Here is a 13896-nt window from a genome sequence, read left to right on the forward strand (position 1 = left end):
TGTACATTTTCCAGTGTGTCAAAATCAGGGAGCTTTTTTCAGGGGTGGAATAAAAACATTCTGTCACATCCATACACCAGCTACTGTGCTGCCTTTTCTGAGCTCTGAGGTGTAAAATGGCATATATTGTTCAAAATTTAACAAGAGGAGCTTGGAGTCAGTAGGAGGTGCCTGAGTGTAAAGGATACTTGGCACAAAAGCATGAAAGAAGACTTGGTGTCACCTTAAGTTAATCTCAACCCCTTTCTCCTGGGAGAGTCAGGAGGAATAGAATAATTGTCAGAAGGGGATTTGGAATTCCAGGTATATTTTTCTTTTGCCCTTATCTTTATCTGTCAGAGTGTACAGCACTGATGGTGTATTAAGCACTCACTATGTACAGACAGGAGTTTATATAGTAGTATCTGTGGGGGTCAGAGATCAGCTTTAGGATGGGGTTGTTCTCAGAATTCTTAAAGTCAGTGACAGCATTTCTTGTTGACTTTCCAGTCATTGTGCCCAGAGATCCTTTTTTTTTAATTAAATTTTTATTTTTTACATCATTGTCATTTTTAAACAATATTTGCTTCCCCCCACTCCCTCAGGTGTAGTCCCCATAGTTTCCTTCCCCGAGGCACCCGTGCACCATCACCTCAGTCCCCTGTGTTCCTCCCTCTCTCCCTTTGATCCCTCTCCCTCCTCCCCTGCAGGATGTCTCTGATTTATAATTGTCTGTTTTTGCTTTGTTGTGTTTTGTACTGTTATTATTATTTTTTACACTGATTTCTTAACAACCCAAATGCCCAAAAATAGATGACTGGATCAGGAAGATGTGGTACATATACACAGTGGAATATTATTCAGCAATCAAAAAAGATAAACTCATGCCATTCGCAGCAACGTGGATGGAGCTAGAAGGAATTATGCTCAGTGAAATAAACTAGAAAGAAAAAGAAAAATATCAGATGGTTTCACTTATAGCAGGAATACAGAGATCATTTTTTAAGAAAATTTACATAAGGGCAGCTTGCCTTTTACCACATTCTTCTATTTTTATCACGGAAGTAAGTACCCCTCAAAATATATATGTATTTGCTGGGATTTGGCTTAGAGACTTTTCAAGGTAATTGATCTTATAATAATAAAATTGGCTATGCCTACTATGTATGTGAAGTTCATAATTTCATCTCTGGGGATTTATGGCTCTGTGTTTCATGGTATATACGTTGATAATCGTTGTTGGGTGTGTTTTAGTGAAATGTTAGGAAACCGGACATGGTCTTGTTGAGCATATTCTTAAGGAATGCATTGCTCACAGATAGCCCAAATCACATTACTTTATAGCATCAGAGTCTTGTCTCTGAGGAAACCACATAGATACACATAATTTGAGAGAAGGAAATGGTCTGGCCTATGGAAGTGAAGTATGTTCATTTTATGTCAGGACAAAAGTCTCTCTCAGCTTTATAAGCAAGTGTCTCAGTGGCTCAATGTGGTTGAGAGCAACTTCTTTTTTTTTCTTTCTTTTTAGCACTGAAGTTGCATTATGATATTAACAGGAGAAAACACAGATGTCCATTTCCTGTCCCATTCCCACCACCCATCATCAATCCTTTCAGAATGCATAGTGTGAAGAGCCATTGAGCCCTGATAAGTACCTTTGTGTGTAGCACTTTTTTGTTTTACATGCTGTTAGGCATGGTGTAGAAGACATATATGTAATAAAAAATGTACAACAAATTTCCATTTGTACCTGCAAAGACTAAATGGCCTAGTCAGATGGATTGTTGGGATTTTAGTAATACCCAACTGAACCAGTGGACTGGCTGAGGCAAGCCCCTGAAGCTTTTCATGATTTAACCTTTAAAATCTTCGAGGTCTCCAGTGACTTCATCTGTGTTCTTTTGAGACGGTCTATAGTGTCCTAAGTTTTAATGCCATAGTGGTTGACTCCTCGGAGTTTATTCACTTAAATCGGAAACACAAAGGGGAAGGAATCTTTTCTTGACTCTTGGGATGGCTCATAATGCCTCATAATGTTGAGGTTGGAGAACAGATTTCACAAATGATCTGTAGGCTATAGAATTTGGCATCTAAGATTTTGTGTTTCATCATTCTTTTTCATGATTTTAACAAATAACTGAAGGCAGTATTAGAGTCAGTTTTTACAACTCCCTTCCTTGGTACTATTTTATAATTTTAACTATTAAAATAAAGACCATAATTCTTGTGTCATTCAGTAGAAGAGATTTTTTCCCTTCTTGGTTTAAGTTTCTACAGCTGAATAAACCTAGAGCAATTTTTAAATGTTCACCAGCACTACTGGGTTGACATAGTGGGATATGATAGCCAACAGGGACCTTGTGCTGATACAATTTTGATTTTTTCCTAATAAAACAACTCTGCTAAACCTGCTAATAGTACTATTTGGTCATCCTGAATTAATCCAAAATATCCTTTAAGATACCGGCTCCTGGAAGCCTTTATGGTCAAGATTATTCTTTGGCAGTGTTAAAGTAAAATTATGGATCTTCTCAATGGTGTCAATAGATATTTACTTTGACATTTATGGATTTATTTTTATCTGTTATTATTGATGGCACTTTTTGGTGTCTACCATGTGCCACATACAGTACTTAGTTCTACATGTGTCATTGGGTGCTTATTATATATTAGGTATTTGGAATTTAGAGGGTCCTACATAATTCTCATAATCATCCTAAGAAGTTGGTATTACTATTTCATATTACCACCATTTTGTCAGTGAAGACACTGGTTCAAATAAGTGAACTTGTTCAAGATCACACATCTCTCTGCATATTGCTTCCAAGTCAGCATGAATTTGTACTTTCTATTCCAGGCATATTTTAACCATTGAGTATTTTGTACATGTACCTTTTACTCAGGAGCAACTAATCTGCTTTTAAAAAGATGCCTTGACATTGAGCACTAGTTCAGTTTCCCACATGATCACATGATATGATACCCAATCTCTTGAGAGGTTCCCAGTAACATCAGTGATGGTAATGACATAGCATATTACATTCCATCAGGCATAGAGTTCTTTGTACTTGCTAGCCTGACAGTACAGTTTCTGGTTGGTCAAAAAGTCTGCAAGACAAGTTTCTTGAGCTTGAATCCTGCCACTTCACAAACCGTGCCTTATAAATGGCACCTTTAAAATGGTAGTGATATTACCAGTACCTGTTTCATAAAGATAATACATATATTGAATGAACTAAAATGTGTAAAACATTTAGACTGATAAACTAATGTGTAGTGAATACAGCATATTAGCTGCCGTGATTGTGATAACTTAAACTGGCACATGTGAGGTGGGACTACTAACAGCTTACAAATAATTTTCAAATTTTTAGAAACATTTGGAGATCATCAAAGGTAAGTATTCTTCCCAGAGTTAAGCTATTGCAGATAACATTTTACTATCTTTGTGCTGAGCCATTAAAATAAACAGATAAATAATCTAGCAGCTATTCTACCCAGAGTGCATAAAGAAAGAACTTAGAACTCACATGCAAGTAAGATTATATTAGTTGACATTAAGCATTTGAAATGTTTATACCTGTACTTTAGAGGTGAGTGCTGACCCAGGAATATCAGGATTCCTACCCCCTCCCACCAAAACTGTAAATTATGACTTCTCTCATGCTGATCAATGATACATAAAAAAGACCCATAGAAGCAAATATAATAAAGTGATAATTGTGGAATTTAGGTGGTAGATAAATGAGTGCTCACTGTATAATTCTCCCAACTTTCTGTTTTTTTTTTTTTAATTTTAATAATAAATATTGGTAGGCAGAGACTCTTACAACATTGCCTCTCAATCACTGAAGAGGAAATAAACCTCTGAAGCTTAAAAACCTTTCATAGACCCCATATTCTTTAGCTGGTAGAAGGCAATTGAAGTGGTATGGACTACACAGGAACACCTTATGAAATCCTGTTTCAGTCTGACGTGAGAGTATATTTTCTAATCACTGGCTTTTATCTTTTCTGGGTCTTTTTGCATTTTTTTTTTTTTTTTTTGTGAATTACTTATTATACGTGTCCTGCTTCTTTAGTCAGAGCTGGACCATCTTAGAGAGATGGTCCTGCTGAGAATGCAGGAAACTAAGCTGTAGTCATTCCGTTCAGTGCCATCTTACACAGCACCATTCCTCTGTGACCTAGAAGTTTGCCAGGAGCTATATAGTTAATGTAGAGCTCACATTTTCCAAAGCTAATAAGCAGCTCCACATTATGATCTATACTTATTATAGCTAATAGTCCTTTCATCTTGTAATTTGTTTTAAAAGATATTTTTAAGATGACTATTCTGTTACATGAATACTGTTCATTGAAGAATGAGATCAGAAATTTGGTTATAGATGCCACCTAAGAAAAAGACACATTTTATACAGAATGTGCATTAAGTTGAAAATATTTGCATTTGCCATTTTTGTCATGTGCACTTCAATGAAAAAACCTTATTTACTCATTAGCTAGAGTTATGGTGTTGTTTTAAATATTCCTATTCATATCCAAAACTTGCAGTTTACTCTGGGTATCACATTGTATGGGAACATTGTGCAGTTGAAGTGTGACCACCCTAAGTGGCCAGGACGGTGAAGGGTCTGCAGACAAACAGATGTAAGATTATTAAGACACAATTTTTTGACCTGGAGAAAGCCTACCAAAATGGCATCTCCTCACCACAGACTTCCCAGGAAGCAGACTGATTCTGTTAATGCCTCAGAGAGGACCAAAATTTATAGGAAGGCAGATTTCAGTTCAATGGAAGGAAAGAAGTACAGCAGTCAGAGCCATGAAACAAAGTGCCGCATAATGTAATGAGCCAGATGCAGCTGGGTTTTCTGCCTGACTACCCCTGGACTGTGCCTGTCATCTGTTTGCAAGATACGGAGGATGCAGGGATCCGATCCACCCAAGCTGTTTCCCAAGGAGAAAGATACTTCCTGAGGATCTACAGAAAGACATGCTGAGAAGTTTAAATTGGGGGGCTTGGGATTCCTCCCCAAGTAGAATATCCTCTGTGTTCTAGGAGTGGGTTCTTTTCTAAGTCTAGCATTGCCTGTCTTTTTGGAAACAATCAAGGGAAGGTACATTTGAAGTCAGGGTTCTATTATAAGGAAATAAATATATTGGTTTTCTGGTAAAAAAATTTCTATAATATTAAATCTGAAATGAAAGTATAATTATTTAATATGTGTCTTTTCTCCACGCATATTCAATAAATTTCATTTTTTCAGGTTGTAAGAAAATTGTCTTGCTAGATCAAATGTCTCCTGATAGGCCTTAGTTTTCTAATGTTTAGAATTACAAGCAAATCATGCAAAATTTTTCTTTTTTGTCATGGATTAAACATTTAGAGATAAGATATTGACCTAACAGATATTACAAGAATGATCCATCCCCCTCCTTAGGCACACAAAAAAAGATAATAACCCTCAGTTATTATTAGTGAAATGCAAATTGAAACCACTATGAGACATCACCTCACAACTAATAGAATAGATATCACCAAAAAGATAAGAAATAGCAAGTATTGGTGAGGATGAGGAGAAAAGGAAACGCTTGTACACTGTTGGTGGGGATATAATTTGGTACAGCCACCATGGAAAAATTCAGTGGAGATCTCTCAAAAAATTAAGAATAGATATATAATCCAGCTGTTGCATTTCTGGGTATTTATCCAAAGAGTACAAAAACAATAATTCAAAGTGATTAATGCACCCTATGTTTGTTGCAACATTATTTACAATAGTCAAGATAAAGAAATGAAATATTATTGGTGGGTGAATGAATACAGAAATTGTGATACACACACACACCCAATGGAATACTACTCAGCTCTTATAAAAAAATGAATTCTTGCCATTTGTCACAGCATAAGTGGAACTATAGAGTGAAATAAGTCAGGTGGAGAAAGACACATACCATAGGATTTCACTGATATGTGGTAAAAAAAAAGTTATGCAGAGGAAGAAAATAAAACCAAACTTTTGAAAAGAGAGAACACATTGGTGGTTAGCAGACTGGGTGAAACAGGTAAAGGAGTCAGTCGTATCTGGTGGATAGAAACTAAACTTTTGCTGGTGATCATGGTGCAGTGTACACAGATGTCAAAATATAAAACTGTGCACCTGAAACCTGTAGACTGCAATAATCCATGTCACTGTAGTAAAAAAAAAAAGAAAGAATAACCCCCTCATTTTGGCAGAATAAATACTTAAGTTTGACATTTTTAAATAACTGTATATAGTGAAATGACCTTGGCTACTGATGACTAAAATTTCAAGTCTTGGTTTATTAAGAAAATCAAGGAAAAAAAAATTTTTTTTTAAATTTCCATACCATGTTTTTTATCGAGGAAGATTTGTTTTTAAAAGCAAATACTAGGGCCTCCCCGGTGGCACAGCGGTTGAGTGCTGGGTTGCGAAGCTGCCCACAGCTTCTGCAGCAACGGTTCGATCCCCGGCCGCCAGGTGAGTGTCCCACAAGGCACAGCAGACCTCTCCTGCCGCCCGCTGCTCCCCTCAGCAGTGTACTTTGTCAGTCTGCCTGTTCTGCTCTCCGCTCTGTCTCTGGTGAATTCTCTCACCCTCCCATGCTTCTGACTGTACCCAGTGCTTGTATAAATAAATAAATAAATATTTAAAGGAAAAAACTTTATAAAAAAATTAAAACAAAAATAAAAAGCAAATACTAGATAGAAACTAAAGGGAATCAAAGTATATTCCAAAGTTGAATGATACTTTGACCATTCTTCAGGGAGTGGTCTTTGTCTGTCTTGCTCCTGCTGTATCCTTTTCTATCCCAGCAGAGCAGTATGGTGGTTTGGGACACTCTTGTATTTAAGTTCCAATAGATTATCAGGAGCCCACTAAGGACTTCTGCTATTATATCTTCTGGATCCAACATTTCTTCCAACAGTCTTCACTGTTGTTTTCCCACTGTAGACACATGTAAAACCCACAAATTGTAAGGTTTTTGTGCATGTTAAAAACTTTGCTTCTCTATACATTTTATTTTATTTTATTTTTTAATATTTATTTTTATACAAGAGCTGGGGTACAGGCCAGAGGCATGGGAGGGTGAGAGGAGTCACCAGAGACAGAGCAGGGAGCAGAACAGGTAGATGGCAGAAATACACTGCTGAGGGGACCAGCAGGCACAACAGGAGAGGTCTGCCGCGCCATGTGGGACTCTCACCAGCTAGTGGGAATTGAACCGACACTGCAGAGGCTGCGAACAGCTTCACAACGCGGCGCTCAACCTGCTGTGCCACCAGGGAGGCCCTCTATACATCTTAAAATATGATTTTAGGGACCTCCCTGGTGGTGCAAGGGATTAAGAGCAAGTCTGTGAAGCTGTCCGTGGCTTCTGCAGCACAAGTTCAATCCCTGGCCAGCCAGGGAGCAACCCACAAGGCACAGCAGACCTCTCCTGATGCGCCCTCTGCTCCCCTCAGCAGCATACTTCGGTCCATCTGCCTGTTCTGTTCCCTACTCTGTCTCTGTTGAATCCTCTCACCCCCCGCACCTCTGGCCTGTATCCCAGCTCTTGTATGCATAAATAAATAAATCTTTTAAAAATAAGATTTCAGGAATGGGTATCTTTTAACATGAAAGAGCTATAAAAAGTATAGAGGTTGGCATGTTTAAGCAGAATATCAGGAGGCAGTGATAAATTAATTCAGCATTTGGCCAATTAACAAATATTCATTGAGTTCCTACTATGTGCTAGTCAGTTGCTAGATTCTAGGAGTTAAAGTGGTGAACAATACAGATGTGGTTCCTGCATTCCTGGAGGTTACCAGAGGCCTGGGGAAAGAGGATGTTGACTAATCACATATATAACCATAAATTATTTAAACACACATACGCGATCACACATGGCTTGAAAAAGCAAATAACCAAGTAACCTCAGGGACTTTTAGAATTGCTTCTTTGGTAAAGTGAACATCAAGCGGAGATCTAAAGCATGAGATGTAGCTGGTGAGGGAAATGGATGGTAATGGGGGTGTACAGGCAGAAGGAAGCATAGCCTGCTGGAAGAATTGGCAAGAGATTTTACTGAAACACCTTGGTATATAGAGAAGAGACCCAAAGGCAGTAGAGGGGGACCTAAATTGAGATAAGCCTTCTCTGCTGCTTTTTGTGGTCCTTCCAGAACTTTCCAAGGGTTATCACCTGCAGGGGAAGATAAGCTATTTTATTGTAATAAGTCATAATCCTCCATTATTTCAAGTGATGAAAGCTTACAGCAGCAATAAAACTAGCAGTATTGTGACCGTCTGAGCTCTTGATGGCAGAACCTTAGTGGGAAGCCCTTACAGATGTTAGCGGTGGACAAAGCAAAACTCCTATTGCTATCAGCTTCCCCTCCAGGCAGCCCTGAGTAGGGAGTTGATAGGAGATCTTTTGGATATGGGAATTGCTTCACTGTTGACAGAAAGACATGGTGAATTTGATTAAATTAAATTAGGAGCATGTGTATGCTTGACAAAGTGAGCTAATGAAGGAAAATGCATCAAAAGGATTTATGGTGAATTGATTAAAATTTTTCTTTGCAGAAAGCCCTTCCGGCTTAACGCTTGGAATTATAAGGCTATCGGTGCTTTCTAGGCCCTCCAGGTTCTCACTTGCTTTTACAGTAGGCAGTTTAGGGACTTCTTTCCTTTGAGCAGCCGCTCAGTCTGCAGCGTACTCTGTTGCCGGCAAAAGTATTCCCAACCTGCAATCTGAATTGCATGGAGGAAAGAGGATAAAAGACACTATTTGATTTATTAATTTCTAGTGGATTAGAACTACAAATGTTTGCTATGTTTTTAATTTGAGAAGTAGAGAGAATCACAGCAGCTTTTAATTATGCATTTTGTGTAATGCAGCTCTGAATAGAGCAGAACAAAATTAAAATTGTGGATCAAATACTAAATCTGAGTGAATGCTAAAGTGAGCTGTAGTATAATGCTAATGGTTTTGCGTCTTCCTGGCATTATGTCAATAATGGCTCTAATCACATTAAGTAGAGAGCCCATTAGCTTTTTCTTTGCAGCAGCATGCACCATAGCAACATACTGTGAGTTCTGAAATAACTTTTGACTTTTTTTAAAAAGGAATGTCATATTCAGGCTAAAAGGCAAGTATAAAACATGTGCAGGCGTGACCACGGTTATGTTCACCATGCTGCTTGTGTGGTGATGTTTTTTTTGTTAGTATGTCGGGTTAGCCTGACCTAATATCATCTTTGGAAAATGCAGCAAAATGCCCGTATCTTCATATTTAATAGATGAACTGCTTATTTTCATGAGACTAAAGCTTTCCAGGAATTCTTCATGGTATAAAACCAGATCTGCTCCTACAGCATTGTACCTCGAGGAGTGAAAGGCCTTTTACTACTCCTTTCTTTGCTCTTTTCTCAAATGGCATGACTTTTCCTAACTATCCAGTTCTGTATAGTTCTATTTCTACGTTGAAGCTGGAAGAGAATCTGATTGAGGTTTTTTTGCTTTAATGCTATTTTAGAATCATTTGGAAGAGAGCTTTGTACTCCCAAGGTGAGCTCACTGTGTGGTGTGGGCATCACAGGTAGCCTTAGCAACTGGGAGACTCAAATTAATTAGTACTGTGTTTGAACATTTTTCTTTGGGTAGTAATTTGGGAGAAATAGTAAGTATTTAACCTGTTAAAATATTTAATATTTTTCAGAGAAGACTTATAAAAGTATAACTAAAACTCAGTATTTCTGTTATTGTATATGAAGATCAACTAAGAAATCGAGAAGGAATTTATCTTTCTCCCTAACTTTTAACCACCTGCTATATATTTGAATATATAACCTTACAGTTTTTTTTTTAATATTTTTTTTTATAGAGGCATGCTTTATTTATTTGTTTGCTGGTTTGTTTGTTTTGTTTATACAAGCACTGGGTACAGTCAGAAGCGCGGGAGGGTGAGAGAATTCACCAGAGTCAGAGCAGGGAGCAGAGCAGGCAGAAGGACCGAAGTACACTGCTGAGGGGAGCAGCGGGCGGCAGGAGAGGTCTGCGCGCCATGTGGGACCCTCCTCCGGTGGCCAGGGAGCAGCCGGGGATCAAACCGGCGCCGCAGAGGCCGCGGGCAGCCTCGCAACCCAGCGCTCAACCGCTGCACCACCAGGGAGGCCCATAACCTTACAGTTTTGATGCTTTCATCTTTCTCACTTCTTCTAGCCAATTGTCACCCCACCAAATTTGTGATGTCAGTTTTCTAAATAAATACTATTGCTGCCAACTTTTAACTAGCCCTTGAACTCATCCCTTCCTGTCCAACCTTGCACCTCATTTCAGGTCCTTGTTATCTCTTGTCTGTTTTCATAATATCCCTGCTACCCTTTCTGGCACATAATGCATCATTTTTAAGAAAGCAACATGTAATGATGCCTATGTGGAGTTGATTTTTTTTTCCTTAAGAGGAGTTCTTTTAAGTTAGCATACATATTCTTTCTTTTATTCAAAATGTGTAATCAAGGGTGAGCACTCTACTTTTTATGGCTGATCTCTATGCTGTGCATTCTGTTAGTGCAGTTACAAAATACAGTTCTCTTAGAACTTGAAAGCAAATGCTACTTAAGTCGAGAAGTGGGTATCTTCTTTGTTTATCTTTGATATCAAAGACCCAGAGAATTTGGAGAAACATCACACAGCTTTTAAAATTATTCAGAAATGCTATAATGTCACATGACTGCTCCCCCAAATGGTAAGGCATTACTCACTGAATCTTAAGACATTTTAAGTACTTAATCATCATAATACCTTAGTGAGATAGTCAGGACTGAATTTAAATCACTTTAAATTGGGACAGGAGAGGTGAAGTGACTGCCCAAGTTTGCTTTGACAGTGGTTGAACAAGGATCAACCCTAGAGGTAGTTTTGACTTTTTAATTTTTACATGTTAAAGTACACATCCACTTAGCCTTTTAATTCTGGACTTAACTTTATTATCTTTAGAGGAATTTACAGGTGCTGCCTTTTTGTCGACGCGTATAGCAGTCTTTCTTACCTTTTCAAAGCACTTTCAGGTTTGTTTCTCATTGGAAGCCCGTATAGGAAAAAGATCAGCTCTCCTGAAGATGAGGAATGTGAACATGGTGTGTTGTGACAGAATCTATGTTTTTACAGCTCTCGTTCCCTAACATTCCATTACATCATGCTGTCAGAGTGGCTTCTCTCTTCTGCAGGGATGTAATGCTCCATGGTGACAAGCACTGTCCTGTCTGACTACACATGGGGCACACCTTGTGGGGGAGAGAGGTAGGAGCTATCTGACTCGCCCAGCTCCCAGGTGGTCTCCTAGGTATTTGTCCTCCAACACGGCTATCTTTTCTCCATCTACATCTGCCTTGAATCTTCCATAGCCTCAGCTGCTGCCTTCATGTAAATGACCCACCTCTAATTCCCATGCATCCACCTTCCTCCTGCACCCCAGTTCCACACTTTCACATGTACACTGACTTTTGCTGCCTGGTGGCACTATCAGCAAATCTATAATCGATTTTTTAATATTTCAGTTCTGTTTCCTAAATAGCTGTTTCTCATAATTTCCCACATCAACCTTTCATTATATTCAGTAGAACCACCAAAGACTGGGTGCTGTGGTATATCCCTGACAACTGTAAAGTTTGACAAAGCATAATCTTTACTTCCAATGGACTTAAAAAGAAGAAGAAATATAAGGTGCAGATCATACTTGTATTTCAGAAGTTTCACTATGATTGAAGTCTGGAACTGAGGGAAGGACAGTAGACCACATCTGGAAGGACGTGGAAAGTGACTGAACTAAGAGACTTCAGCTGATTTTTTTTTCCTTAAAGAGTGCTCATTGAGTTGAGGAGTATAGATAATATGCAAGAAAAGAATCTAGGTAAGGGCAAAGCAAGCAGGACAGGTTTAGAAGGCTTAGACTTCAGTTTGTCCTCATTTCTGTCATTCTTGCTTTGTCATATTGCAGGGCACCGTCTCTTGAGAGCTTTATCATCTTTTCTGCCCATGGACTCTCCCCCTCCAGCTCACTCACCTTCTCCACCCTCATATTCTCCCTCTCTCCTCTCGCTCCTTTGTCCATCCTTCCCTCCAGGAAGTGGGAAGGGAAGGAGAAAGAGAAAAGAGTTAAGGTTATGTATTTGTACTGTCCTAGAGTTCTTTTTCTCTTTGTGTAGGACGATGTAGTGTTTGTGGGGCCATTATCATTTGTCCTTATAGACCATAAGAGAAAAATCATCAATGCAGTTTGAAATCCCCTCTTTTGGAGTTTTTTTCTTCTCTACGTTGAGCATAAGATTTACTCCTGATAAGCTAAAATGTAGCATGTACACTACCTAGTATGTTAACAATGTTTAAGATATAAAAGTACATACATATGCAAAATGTAATATTCCATAGCATATAGGCTGGATAGCTCATAATTTTAAAATGCAAGATTTTGAACTAGACAGACATTCACTTGACTAGCGTTTTTCATGAGCTTGACCTGTGCTAAGTGCTTTAATCATAATGGTAAAAAATACTTCAGGTTTGCTGGGAAATGTTTGTTGTCACACAATTGAACAATTACAGTGCTATGTAATATATATAATGCTTATGATATTTATGTATTGGCAATATGGACAAATAGAAGATAAAAGTATCCACTTTGGTGTCAGACTTGAGCTTAAATATGTCCCCTACCTTTTATTAGCTGTATCACTTAAGTAAAATTTTTAATCTTTCTAAACCTCAGTTTAGAGAGAGTAATTATACCCACTCTGGCCTAATAATTCGGAAAATTATTCAAAGTAGTCCAGTACTGTGAGGTACTAAGAATTTACACACCTAGTAGAATATTTGGTGAAAAATAAGTTTTAAAAAATACAGCTATTGTTACTGTGGCATTGATAGGGAAAAGATCCTCTAAGTGCGTTTTGAACAATTAGAGAAACATTTCCAAAAGAGATAAGTAGCAGCTGAGGTGACACTTTTCAAAAGCAAAGTATTCCTTCCAGGCTAACAGAATAGCTATGATTGAATGCTGGGACCTGAGGGAAGAACAGTAGACCAGATCTGGAAGGAAGTAGAAAGTGGAAAGTGACTGAACTTCTAAAGCATAAATTGTGAAGAGTGATGAGCTATCCCAGTACTTTGTGAATCATTATTACTGGAACATGGATTCACAGGAGATAAATCTGGAGAGGTAGCCAGGTGCCAGGCCTTGAGGGGCCTTGCTGTCCAGAAAGGGACATTTTGAGTTTACACTTTGTGTCATTCATCTTCAGCGTAAGAGTATTTGCAGTTTCAACTTTTAGAAACAGAAAGATAATGTTAGTTCATTTATTCCCTCATTTTGATTTTGTCTTTATAATATGCATATATTGTATATAGGTATACACATATAGTAGTGCATGTAGCTTGAACGTAATGTTTAGCCCACTACACAGTGTGCCTATAATAATTATTTTTACAACTGGTATTTTCTGATTGGTATGATATTCTTTCAGATTAATTGTTGTCCAGTCCTACCAGTTATTTAAAACTTTTAATCACACTCTTTTAAGTAAGTATACCATTACTGGATTGTGCACCTATGTGTTATCATTGATTGTGAGTTTGTTGACCACTGATTTGGGGGAATAGAAAGCCATTGGAGGATTTAGGGAAAGGGAATGAAATGATTAGAATCATGTTTTGGAATCATCACTGGGGCAGCAGCCTGATAGCTAAGTTATTGTGGAGAAAGGTTAGATGAAGAGATAGTACCCCCCGACACATAGGTCTAAGCATACAGTTCATAGTCAAAACTCAATTATTAACCATCCTGATGGAAGACTTGGGAAATGAGACCATGATTGATTTAACTTTTCAAGGACCAATAAGTAGAA

The 13896-nt window shown here is 38.2% G+C and overlaps 1 protein-coding gene across 3 annotated transcripts in view; it reads left to right on the forward strand.

Moving 5' to 3' along the window:
• BNC2 (basonuclin zinc finger protein 2) overlaps window positions 1-13896 on the forward strand; it is a gene marked incomplete at its 3' end in the record, with an annotated part of 284054 nt that overhangs the window by 226191 nt on the left and 43967 nt on the right. The gene's annotated exons all lie outside the window — the stretch shown is intronic.

The sequence above is a fragment of the Talpa europaea genome (genome assembly GCF_964194135.1).
Source record: "Talpa europaea genome assembly, chromosome: 7".
NCBI lineage: Eukaryota > Metazoa > Chordata > Mammalia > Eulipotyphla > Talpidae > Talpa > Talpa europaea.